Source organism: Pezoporus occidentalis, unplaced genomic scaffold, assembly GCF_034315485.1.
Source record: "Pezoporus occidentalis ecotype Australia unplaced genomic scaffold, CSIRO_AGI_Poc_V1 ctg159, whole genome shotgun sequence".
NCBI classification, from domain to species: Eukaryota; Metazoa; Chordata; class Aves; order Psittaciformes; family Psittacidae; genus Pezoporus; species Pezoporus occidentalis.
The window spans coordinates 41,706-54,012 of record NW_026913415.1 but is presented as its reverse complement, the minus strand read 5'-3'; the positions used below and the strand labels follow the sequence as shown (position 1 = coordinate 54,012).

Sequence of the window (12,307 nt, the reverse complement as noted above, 5' to 3'; positions counted from 1 at the left end):
AGTACAAGGCAGAGTAGGCCATTAATAGATGCATGCTTCCCTCATCGTGTCCCTGCCCCGTTCTGGGTCAACAGCCCATCACTGCCAGCAAGGAACGCCTGGCTGCCTGCTGGTCACGAGCCCACACTAGGAAAGCTGAAGGGAAGCATTATGATCACCTCCTCCCACTTCCTGCACAAAAAAGGTGGAATTTCAAGAATTTTTCCCTTTTAAAGGGACCAAGAACTTCATGTTCAATTACTTTGTTTATCCCTTATTTCTAATTTTATTATCTGCATGGTTTCAGTTCCTATCCATCCCACCTTGAAGCACATGAGCCGCAGTATGCTGTACTGGATTGTAGATGTTGGCATGGACACAACTGCCCAGTCCTACCAGCGTTCATTTTCCAGACATGCTGAGCCAGGATTTTGAACGCATCTAAGCCATCAGCTTCCACAAACTCCTAGAACAACATAATCCAGAAGTTTGCTGCCTACTTTTTAGAGAAACCCTTCCAATCCTGACAGTCCCGGACATTTTACTCCCCCCAGCATGGGCAACTGCTCTCCTGCTTTGAACTCAGCTGCCTGCTCTGCATGCTTCCAACTCTGCTGTGCTGAAGATGCCACCACCAGAAGCACACAACGCAACAGATAGAGTCACACACACACCCACTGAAGTTCACTCTGTATATTACCCAATGACCCTGGTCCTTAATTAAATTAATACTTCAGCCCTCCAAAAAATAAAACAACAACGTCTACTACCTGTAGCAACCAAGAAACCAGCGTGCTAATGACAACTAAGTCAATGCCAAAGGGAGACAAATCCCGACAGTCCCAAGCCATTTCCATGGCAAACAATACAGGGTTTGCCCACTCACCTGCAAGAGTTTCTTTCACAAGCCCCCACTGCATCCTGAACATCAGCAAGCACACTAGACCCTTGAAAACCCTGTTTGACTTCCCAGCAACAACTTCTCCAACCCAGCCGGCAGCATGCTACCAACTTCAGAGAAGTTGGGCACTTTTTGAGGGTGGCAGAAGAGCTCCACAAGTCTGATTACACATGGAAGGCACCTTCATTACACTCATAGGGTGAATTATGTATTTAATTAGCAGCAGCCTTAACAAAAAGCAGCTACAGTTGAACACGGAGGACAGGTCTCACTTCACACAAGGAAGCAAACACATGCAATAAAGCAGATGCCAGAACCATCTACCTCTGTGCACCACCTCACACACACCAAAAACTTCTTCCAGAAGCTGGAATAAAGTGCTATTTTGCACAGATAAACTTAATGCTGCCTCAAAGGCAGACATTACCATTCACAGTTAGGAAACTGCATCTGTAACAAAGCCACTTCGATTCGACTTCCACCTTCAATCCTTAATCTTCAGTGTAGCTGTCAATTAGAAATGTTCATTACCAAGTAATCTGCTCTGCGCACCAAGTCACATCTGTTGTCTTTGAAGCTGTAACAGCTCCCAGTGAGGATGGCTTTGTAGGCCTTTTGAACTGCATTCAGGCATAGAGTTAAGCACTGCCGGCAGCGGCACTGGAAGCGGCAGCCAATGATCCAACACAAAAAGCTTTCTGGCGTCACCAAGCCTCAGAGCTCTGTCAACCACAGAAAAGCAGCCTTTACGTTTTGCTATAGGCACAAGGAGAAGTCCTTGTAACACAAGGTCAGAGCAAGCTTGCTAGAAGACTAAATTTAGCCACCTGTGCCTCAGGCAAGTGTGTTAAGTTATGGGTAGCTCCGATACTGGTGCTGAGCACTGGTTCCAAGAGTAAATCCCTTGGAAGACTTGACTCCATTTAATTGCAAATGATCTCAAAGCTATTAATGGGGAGCATGATCTCAATTCCTCAAAGAGGAGATGTATGTGAGTACCACCCAACACTAGAACCAGGACCCTGCGATACCGTTGTAAGGCTACTGGAGAGGTATAAACTATTACTACGCTCAACGTCAGCAGCATTAAGAGAAGCTCAAGAAGATTTAACAGATGGGGTTTCAGCACAAATGTATTTTAGAACACCTCCTTAGCAAGCATATTTCCTACTCTAACACGCCTCACACTACAGTCCTAACACGCCACAGAAGAGCGGATCAACGAGAACAGAGGGAATTACTGCAAGCTCTTGTAAATGTTAGCAGAGGCTGATTGAACAGTTTGTGAAGACAAGCCCCGGGTTACCAAAACATGTCACAGGGAACAGCTTTGTAAAGCGTTTAATAATTTGCCAACCCAAAAAGACAGTGATGACTCAGGTTCTTGAGCTGGGCTGGGTATTAGGATCAGTATCAGCTATGAGCCCACGGGACCACAGCGCTAGACTGTGGCTTCACATCTGGGATAGCTGCAAGTGTTCAACAGAATCCACCCACAGAAAAACAAAAGTTAAAGAATCTGGTTTCAAGACACTGCTGGGGAATATCTCCACTCTTTGCCTCAGCCCTGCATGTCCTCAGAGACGCTGAAGAACCTGGTTTGGTGCGAAAAACCCAAACAAGAATGGTAGTTCAATCACACCACCAAAACCAGGATTACCAAGAAGACTGCACCACGTCCAGATAAGCAGAAAGATTCTTAAACTAGCTATTGAGCACGTGGCCCCACAAGACAGATGGAAGCCATGCTCCATCCCCTCAAGCCTCTGCAAATGGATGGTAACACAAAGGGCTGCCTGAACAGTTGATGGCCACATGCAGCTGCTCTTTCATCCAGACCTGTCCCAGCAGCATCTCCAGCTGGAGGATGATGAGACCCTTGAGCCCCCCCAGCCTGGATCCTCCAAGCCAAAACCCTGAGCATCCCCACAGCAGCCAACAAGTTATACCCAACCCCCTGCCTTCAATCCTGTTGTCTCCTTAACGCTGAAGCACTCTGTTTTCTGTAGAAACCAGAAAGAACAAGAGGCTCCAAAACACCAGCTCCCCATCCTAGATCCTGACAAGTGAAGGCAACTCTGGCATGCACAGTGACTACTAACATTTAGGACTGACAAAAACACCAAGTACCAGAGCTGTATCCAGTAAATCCAGACAAAACCAAAGGTCTGCGTGTTGGTTTGGAGCCTAATACCAATTTTGGATCTTAACCACTGAATAACATCAATCTTGGTGGAGAGATTCTTCTCACAGAAGCAGAGCACAACCTAACTCTGATTTACCATCAGTGGTGTTGCATCTATCACCAGTAAAACTGAAGCCTGAGTGCTGCCAACACCTCACTGAGCTTTTTCAGAACTAGAAACCTGCCAAAACCTTTCCAAACAGAGGACAGCTGGGAAGCAATATCAGATGGTGAAGCGGCTATGGGCCTGATCTCAGCTGCAGAGTGAACTCCAAGGCCTCCAAATCACCTAACCTGGCACTGATGCTCCGCCAACGAAGCCCATGGCAAGCAAGACAGAACTGCCAACACAGGGAGAACGTTTTTCAGGATGAGGAAGAACCTCACTACTCAGTGGATACACACAGAGCAGGTATTGTGGAAGGGTTTATTTCTACCTAAGAAGCTACTTAAAGCACATGCTGCCCCCAGCCCTCCCTCCCAGGGCAAACAAGAGCGTTGTTACCTGCTACTGCAGCCCTGCCAAAAAGCAACAGCAAGAACAAGTCTTCATGAACCTCCTAAAGGTGAGACCTTTGAAGTCTAACTTGGACTCGAAATGAGACAACTACAAAGTATGTGGTCTCTGCTTCATTAGAATAAGATGTTGCAGGTTCTTAGCTTTAATTTGTTCGTTGAGACTTGTTCTGTTGAAATCTAGGAAATAAAAACACGTTGTAGAAACCAGACTTGGACATTACAGAGGAAGACAGTTACAAGATACCTAAGGACAGCCAGAAAACAGGGTTTCTACAAGACTTCCAATTAAGCAGCTTGTACCAAACTTGAGAAGAGGTGAATAATCATAGAATCATAGCATGCTTTGGGTTGAAGGGACCTTAAAACTCCTCCAGTCCCAACCCCTGCCACGGGCAGGGACACCTTCCACTAGAGCAGCTTGCTCCCAGCTCCTGTGTCCAACCTGGCCTTGAACACTGCCAGCGATGGGGCAGCCACAGCTTCTCTGGGCACCCTGTGCCAGCGCCTCAGCACCCTCACAGGGAAGAGCTTCTGCCTAAGAGCTCATCTCAGTCTCCCTTCGGGCAGCTTAAAGCCATTCCCCTTGGCCTGTCCCTACAGGCCCTTGTCCCAGGCCCCTCTCCAGCTTTCCTGCAGCCCCTTCAGGCACTGGAGCTGCTCTCAGGTCTCCCCCTTCAGGAGCCTTCTCTTCTCCAGGCTGCCCCAGCCCAGCTCTCTCAGCCTGGCTCCAGAGCAGAGCTGCTCCAGCCCTCGCAGCATCTCCATGGCCTCTTCTGGACTTGCTCCAATCAGAACTGGCACTGTTGAGGGAACAATATTACAAGCTGTATTTTACAAGGATTCCTCTCATTTGTTTAACAGACTTTTAAGAAGTCAGAGCTACACAGAATTTTGAGTCACAAGTGATGAAACCTTGAAGACCCAGAAAGTTTGAGATGCTTAAAATTGCTACTCTTCAGAAACCCACCTAAAGAACTTTATCCAAGATAAAGAGTAACTCAGTTTCAATGCCCCTCTTTGATATGAATACTAGACAGATGCAGACAGATTTCCTTCATGTTTTTTCGTGTAGAGTGCTCTCTATTAATGTGAAGGAAGCAAAATGAATGCGTCCAAATCCATCCTCTGACTTAAACCCCACAAATGAACATGCTGCAGCTGGCAAAGGAACACCGAGTTTGGCATGTTATTTCTACAAGCATGATATTGCCCTCACTACAGGTGCAACAAAGAAAATCAAATGCACAGATGCAGGTTCCAACCTCACCAGCACCCGAGATTTTCTGCTACATTAGAGGAGCTCAATCATTAACTGAGCTCCCGAGCAAAGGCCAAGACGGAAGCGACCATATTTTGCAATGTAAAACAAGTACCTTGAAGACACACACACTCCAGACTGGTTGTCTTCAGAGTACAATCAGGGTTCTTCTAGAAATTCACTAACTTCAGCACTGAAGTACAGTGGTTGCTTGCACGTTGGAAACACCTCTAAAGGAAGCCAGTACTCCAGAGCTTTCTCAGCATCATCATGGAATGCATGAACACACAATGCTGTACCAACAGACATTAGGACACGTATATAGGAAAGCAACCACTCAGGATACTGAATAAATGATGTGGCCTCATCTAAAGCACCATGTGCAATATGGCCAGCTCCTCCTGGAAGCCTACAGAAACACAACTGCTTTGGGAAGAGGAAACCACAGCAGATTCAGGACTGCAATGAAACTCTCACTTCTTTGTAAACAGCCACACTGTTCCCAGCCTAAAGGAATACTGGAACATAAGCATAAGGTAGAAAAGAAAATTAAATAATGGAGGAGAGCAGAGGCAGACAGGAGAATGGTTTTCCCATCTCACCACCGAGGATCCCCAATTGCCATATTAAATGCCAGAAGGAGCAAATCCAAGGTATTCAATTGTTTTGCACAAAGCAGAAACTGTCAGGCTAATCTTCAGGGTGGAACTGCTGTCAACTCCTCAAGCTATTAAATTGTTACCCAGAAGAGATTTGCTCACAGACAAGCAAACCTGTCGGAATCTTCTGCTTTGGTAAGCGGCACCTATACGTTTGGAAGATGAAGCGCTCTAAACAGATCTTAAAAGAAGGAATAATGTATGAAAAGCCATGAGAAAATGGTGGTACTCCCACACTGATTGTGTTTCACCAGTGGTTTTACCAACTTCTAGAAATAAGTGGTCTTTAAAAAGGCAGGCAGTGCCTCAGGAGATGAAAAAAAAAGGGGGAGAAAAAAGGAAAAACAAAATTTCAAAAGAAATAAATTGTATTTTACAAGTTCGAATAATGCCTCTTCACAATACTAAAAAAAAAAAACCAAAACCAACAACAAAAAAAAAAACACAAAACCACAAAAGTCTAAAGTGATTTAGTAAGGAATATAGTGGTGAAGTCAGCATGTAAGTCTGACATTTCACCTCTACATAGAATCCCAGACTGGTACAGTTCCGAATCCCAGCCACAGGCAGGGACCCCTTCCACTAGAGCAGCTTGCTCCAAGTCCCTGTGTCCAACCTGGCCTTGAACACTGCCAGGGATGGGGCAGCCACAGCTTCTCTGGGCACCCTGTGCCAGCACCTCAGCACCCTCCCAGGGAAGAGCTTCTGCCTAAGAGCTCATCTCAGTCTCCCCTCTGGCAGGTTCAAGCCATTCCCCTTGGCCTGTCCCTGCAGGCCCTTGTCCAAAGCCCCTCTCCATGTTTCCTGCAGCCCCTTTAGGCACTGGAAGCAGCAGTTCTTGCCTTTATCTTGAATGGAGGATGGAGTATTGAGATGAGCCCCCACCATGTGATCTCACCATGCCATAAAAGTTATAGAAGCCAAGAATCCAACCCTGTCAACACAGTGAGGCTGAGTGTCCAAGAAGGAAATGAAACAAAATTTTGTAAGGCTCTTTTATATATATATATAAAAATATAAAAAAAGAGATATTAAAAAGTCACATGATTTCTTACTGGGTTAAATAATCAAGACAATGTCTCCCAGCAGTTAAAACTGGTTTTGACACACACTGTGCTGAGCTTGGCCATCTCCACTCTCCCTCCTTGCCTCCAGGAAGGGAAGCCCAGCAAATAAGGCTTTGGGAGGCAGAGGACCACTCAGAAGACAAGGTGCCAGCAACGACTTCCCCTGCCATACAGAATCACACAGGAGGAAGATGGGGAGGTCCCTGCAGAGTTTCTTGGTTGAAGCTGCACGAGGGTACCTGAAAGACCCTTTCTTCCAGCTTTCACTGGAACCATTCAGGGCCATCTGAGCAACCACAACCCAGGCAGCCAGGCCGGGCACATCAAAACTGTCCTAAAGAACCATCTAAATGGATGCAGGGCTAATTATATTTTACAAAATGAAGTCATGTCTCAGGAGTCAGTTAGAGGTTGTTGTCTATTTTTTTCCCTTCCTTCTTTTGCAGGAGACAGTGTGTGAATAAGGAAAAGGCAGCAGACAGTTAACTGAAAATAAAACCCAAACAAATATACTACATGCAAGATACTTCAAAGCTCTTTGGAGAACAAAACTCTAGGATAAAAAGAAAAATCCCTCACATATATAAAATAACTGGTTAAAAAAGGGTAAAGGAAGAGGAAGAAAAGCACCACTGGTCAATTTTGTAGTGGAGGGGACTGGCCAAAGGACTCTGCTCTGCTACACCAAGCTGTGCAAGAGAAGGCAGTACGAAGATGCCAACATTTGTTACTGTGAATAATTCAACATGATCAGTAAGTAAGAGCAATGACTCTAAGAAATTGCAGTAAAATCTCGTGATATGAGTGGGTGACACAATTCAAAGCACAGCACATCAGGAACAACCACCCTAACTTCAACTTGACAAAAAATATGCCAGACTGATCTCGAGCCAGCACTGGGAAACAGGACACCAGGGCTGCAGCAGAGTATTCCACAAAAAAATGAGCTCCATGGTGCTTTGATCACTATGGAATGGGCAGAACGTCTGTAATCAGAGACAATAACATAAATAAAACACTAATCCACAGCTCCCAGTGTTTTCTGAAGAGGCACAACACCATAAACATCCCCTTCTGATCTGAGCAGCACCTCTGCCGCCAGCCATGTGTGCCACCCGTCCTGCTAACACCCATCTCGAGGAGGTGGAGCAGAGCTGGCAATGACACAAAGAGCAAGGAAAAGAGATCTGGAAAGGGAAGTCTCAACAGACAAGGCCAAGTCATCCCAGCCAAAAGACCACCAGAAAAATATAGTTTGCTAAAACTGTGAATGTTATGGAGAAAGCAAAGAAGTCATTTATTTCTTTCTGGGCTTTTTTTGGACACCCCCATTCTTTTCCGTCTCTCCCTCACGTGCAGGCCATGCAATGTGTAGCCTACACACTCAGTGGCCAGCTTTGTGTCTCTCTCTACAAGGCAATGAACATCAAGATGGCTCCAAGCGAGAGGACAAACCCATGGAAAAGAAGCGTGAAGGTTGCTAAATTCAAACACCCAGCTCAGGAGGGGGCATAAACTATAGGAGAGATAAGAAGAAAGCATCATTTCCCCAGATCAGATCTGTGGTATTTGTGTACTCCCCTACTCAGACATCTGCTGCAGTTCCTAGCAAGCAGGATCAGGGTCAGGTGGATTCCTGGTCTCATCTGGTAGCACTTTTTAGGGCATTATACAGGATTTAATCTGTTAACCTGAAAGACACAGCAGCCAATTGCTTCTGAAGAGCTGGAAATTAGTTTAAAAAACACAAAAAGGAGCAAATCTGGGTGTAGGGAAGGTAGGAAGCATCCGTGGACAAGGCTGCACTCGGTCTCACCCACCTCCCTGCTCGAGCACTCCCACCAGAACATTTTCCATCAGCAGCTTTGCTGTAGGAAGTCAAACTGTTGTCAATACAGAAAACTGGAGCAGCATAAAAACTCCTGCGGAACAGCCAGATAGATGGACTGGACTGAGGCAAGGTTGTGGGCTTCAGACTTTGCAAGAAACAGTACTACAAACTGGAAGGCTCTTTAATCCAAGTGAGACACTGGGTTTTAGCTTGTTGCTGTGGTCCGTGGGCCACCAAGCTCCCTCAGACGTGAAGGAGCCCAGCACAAAGACATTACCTGCAGCACAGAAAGCCCTCCCCTGCCATTCTGTTCCCTGCTTTGGTCAGTGGGAATCAGGTTAGCTTTAAGCAAACACATGTGCAGAATCAGATCAACAGAGAACTTGGAAAAGAGCAACTGCCAAGGCTGGTGTGTGTGGTCTGAAAATAAGAAGTCGTAGGGTGAGTGCTTTCTGAAAGCACCGAAGGAGAGACACAAACACAGAGAGGTATGTACAGTCCACCACTGTGGCCGGAGTATAGCAGAAGAGCCCAACAAGAAGTCCAAATTGGCCTATGCCAGCAAGAGCAGGAGGCCAGATTGCCGGAGCTGGGCCTGGTTAGTCTAGAGAAGAGCAGACTGAGAGAGGATCTCATCAATGCAGATCAATACCTCAAACGCAGGTGCCAGGAGGATGATGCCAGACTCTTTCCAGGGGTGCCCAGTGACAGGACTAGTAGCAATGGCCATGAACTAAAACACAAACAAGTTTCACCTCAACACAAGAAAGAACTTCTTTCCGTCGCGGAGTGGCAGAGCCCTGGCACAGGCTGCCCTGGGGGGCTGTGCAGTCTCTATCTCTGGAGACATCCCAAACCCACCTGGACATGCTCCTGTGTGACCTGGTCGGTGTGGCCCTGCCTTGGCAGGGCGTTGGACCGGATGATCTCCAGGGTGCCCTTCCAACACTAATGATTCTGTGCAAATAAGCTGCTACAGCGCAGCAGGGCAAAGCAGAGAGCTGCACCTTGCCTTCCCCACAGCCCAACAGCTCTTAAGAAACAAAGGCGGAGCCAGAAGGACACTTGGCTGTGTCCAGAAAAAACAATTTCAGGGCAGACGATGTTTGAAGAAAGACTTGCACCTACGTACTTCTGCACAGTGTAAGCGTAAAGCCTGGTTTTAGCAAGGGGACAGTCTGCAGTTTCACTGGAGTCGGCAGCATTTTTGCCCAAAGGCTGCAGTTGCAGCTGAAGCAGCACACCGCCAGCAGGACCTGCAGTGTGAGAACAGACTGCCTGGCCAGTCCCCACCACCACCCTCCATGCTCTCAAAGTACATTGGGGGCTTTCACTAAGAATTACTGTTTTTTCTACACACCATGAGACTGGAATTACTTTCTGATCTGGTCACCCCCCCACCAGCGCTCACATTCCCTACACAAGGACTGGCAGCATCTCCAGCTCATCCCTGGCTCAAAGAGCTGCAGTGTCAGCCCGGCTTCACATGGAAACAACCACTCCATGCATCTCACTACAACAGCAACATGATAAACTTCAAATTCTCCTACCAGTAACGTTTCACCTGGGCAACACTTCCAAAACTTCAGCAACTGGCAAGCAGTGAGGAATCCTCCGTGGCTCCTGCAGCATTAAGAGAGCAACTTCCCCAGACTCGGGGCTCAAAGGTGCTCTTTGTACTTTTTGGAATACACCTGTGAAAGTGTTGCTGATATTTGGGAATAGCTTCTCAACAGCAACAAGGCTCCTGCTTCCCAGTTCACCCATCATCCTCTCCCGGGAGGCTGACAGGCACCAAGTTACCCCCAGAGCACTAGACTAGGGGTTGAGATGGTTTATTGAGGTAAATCAAGCCAGGGGGAGGGAGCTGAGAGGAGGCAAAGGCAAGTCCTGAGTGCATGGGGAGTGGCAGCACAGGCCGGTTACACACAAGCATTAGCTCACTGATAAAAAAAAAATAACCAGGTCTGAGATCACACCCAGGACAGTGGGACCTGAACACAGTGACACAACGTAACAGGGAAGGGAAAACCTGCCATGAATCAGGGAATAGGAGGCAGCGTGGACTGAAGATTGACCATGAGCTCGGCCGCAGTACACAACGCTTCCTACCAACTGAAAAGTCACTATTGAGAGGCTGAAAAGGATGGTCAGCATCAGCACAGTACATGGAAGGAAGACGAAGCCTCACGAGCAGCTTGGACAAGGCGATGAAGCCCACCCCTTAAAGTTTCATACAACACCAAACAACACACACACGTTTTTCATATACAGGGGGGATGTACAACTTCTTCACACAAAGAAACTATAAATACACTCCCAGGGAGTGCTTTGTTTCCCTCGCACCTGAGAACACGATCAGCTTCAGAAGAAAAGTCCCCAGGCTGCCTCCAGCCCCCTCCTTAGCAGTGCCCTGCTCCAGCTGCGGACTGACCCACAGCCCGCGGCGGGCGGGTGTCCAGGCCACCCCTTCCACGTCCCCCCTTTGTGACCGAGCTCACAGCCCACAACACCCGGGGAAAGCCGCCCGTGAGCAACCATTGTGAGGTCACTGCACCTCTCACCGGGCCGGTTCCCTTACACACGAACAGGAACCCCCGGAGCTCAGCTCCACCAACGGCCGGACCCCCCCCAGCGCTCCTCAGGAGAGCTACGGAATCCCCTGCGGCCCCCCGGCCGCTCCGTGCCCGGCCTCCGCCCGGCTGGAGCCCAGAGAGCCCCAGGAGACCCGCGGCCGCCCCGCGGCTCCGAGCTCAGCGGAGCCTCCCCCGCCACCGCGGGCGGCGCGGCCCCTACAAGCGGCCCGGCCGCGGGGCGCAGCGACCGCCCCGCCACCACCCAGGCCCAGCTGCAGCAGCGGCCCCGGGGCCCCCCGCGCCCGTACCTGTGTCCGGCGGCGCTGGGCTGGGCGGCGCTGGGCTGGGCTCGGCAGGCGAGGCGAGGCGGGCCGGGCCGGGCTGGGCCCCGCCGCTGCTCTCCCCGCGCCCCGCCGCGGCTCCTCCCTCCGCCGCTCCTCCCTCCGCCGCGCTCGACGGGGAGGGCCCCGACCCGGAAGCGCTCAACCCTTTACCCCGCCCTTCGCCGAGCACCGCCCTATGGAAGCAGCGCGCCCGCGCCGCCCACAACCGCTTCCGGGGCGCCGCGGCGGCAGGTTCGCCCTAGCAACCGCGTTGCGTTGCTAGGCGGAAGTAGCGCGGCGGCTGCGGGGAGCGGAGCGGGGCCGCTGCTGGCGCTCGGCCTCCCGCGCAAAGGCGCCGCATCCTGGGAGGCCAAAAACGGGCTGTGAAAGGGGATTAAACACCCACAGGGGGGCGATAAACCACAAACATCAACCCCAGAGATGGAGGAAGCGCGGCTCCCGCTCGCCTCTGCCCGCAGCACCCGCGGGAGGTGTCTGTAAAGGGGCGTGTTGGGTGGGAAAACAAGAGCGATATTCCCTGGTCACAAACACCTGAGGTGTCCCCCCCTCGAGAACTGGAAACGTGTCTCACGTTGTCCCGACCACAAACGATTCACGGGTTACTTCTGGAAAGCCACCGGGACCTCTTGCTTGGATCCACAGTGTACATGTTCAAATGATCGCTTTTCCCCAGTATCCCAAATTCCCGAGGCAGGCTTGTAAAATTTCCCCTGGTGCCGTAATTGAGTGGGGGGAAAAAAGCTCAGTTTTAGTAAATCTTCCCCGTATTTTTTTTTGTGTACTCTCCTTTTGCCACACCTGGGCAATCTGCCGGCTCAGGTACCACATTGCACCTTTGAACTCACTATTAATATCTAAAGTAGACTGTCTTAATTCAGCCACCTCAAAGCCCACCCTGATGGTGGAGTCCCTGTCCCTGCAAGTGCTCACACACTGCGGAGATGAGGCCTCAATGCCATGGGTTAGGGGTGGTCTTGGCAGTGCTGGG

At 49.4% G+C, this 12,307-nt stretch overlaps 1 protein-coding gene across 5 annotated transcripts in view; it reads right to left on the bottom strand.

Annotated features, from left to right (window-relative positions):
• Nucleotides 1-11,404, bottom strand: part of CSNK1G1 (casein kinase 1 gamma 1) — a 108,050-nt gene extending 96,646 nt beyond the window's left edge. For all 5 annotated transcript variants that reach the window (XM_062612052.1, XM_062612056.1, XM_062612053.1 and 2 more), the window contains exon 1: nt 11,284-11,404. The gene's annotated coding sequence lies outside the window, so the exon portion shown is untranslated. The remainder of the gene's footprint in view (nt 1-11,283) is intronic.
• Between the last annotated feature and the right edge of the window lie 903 nt (nt 11,405-12,307).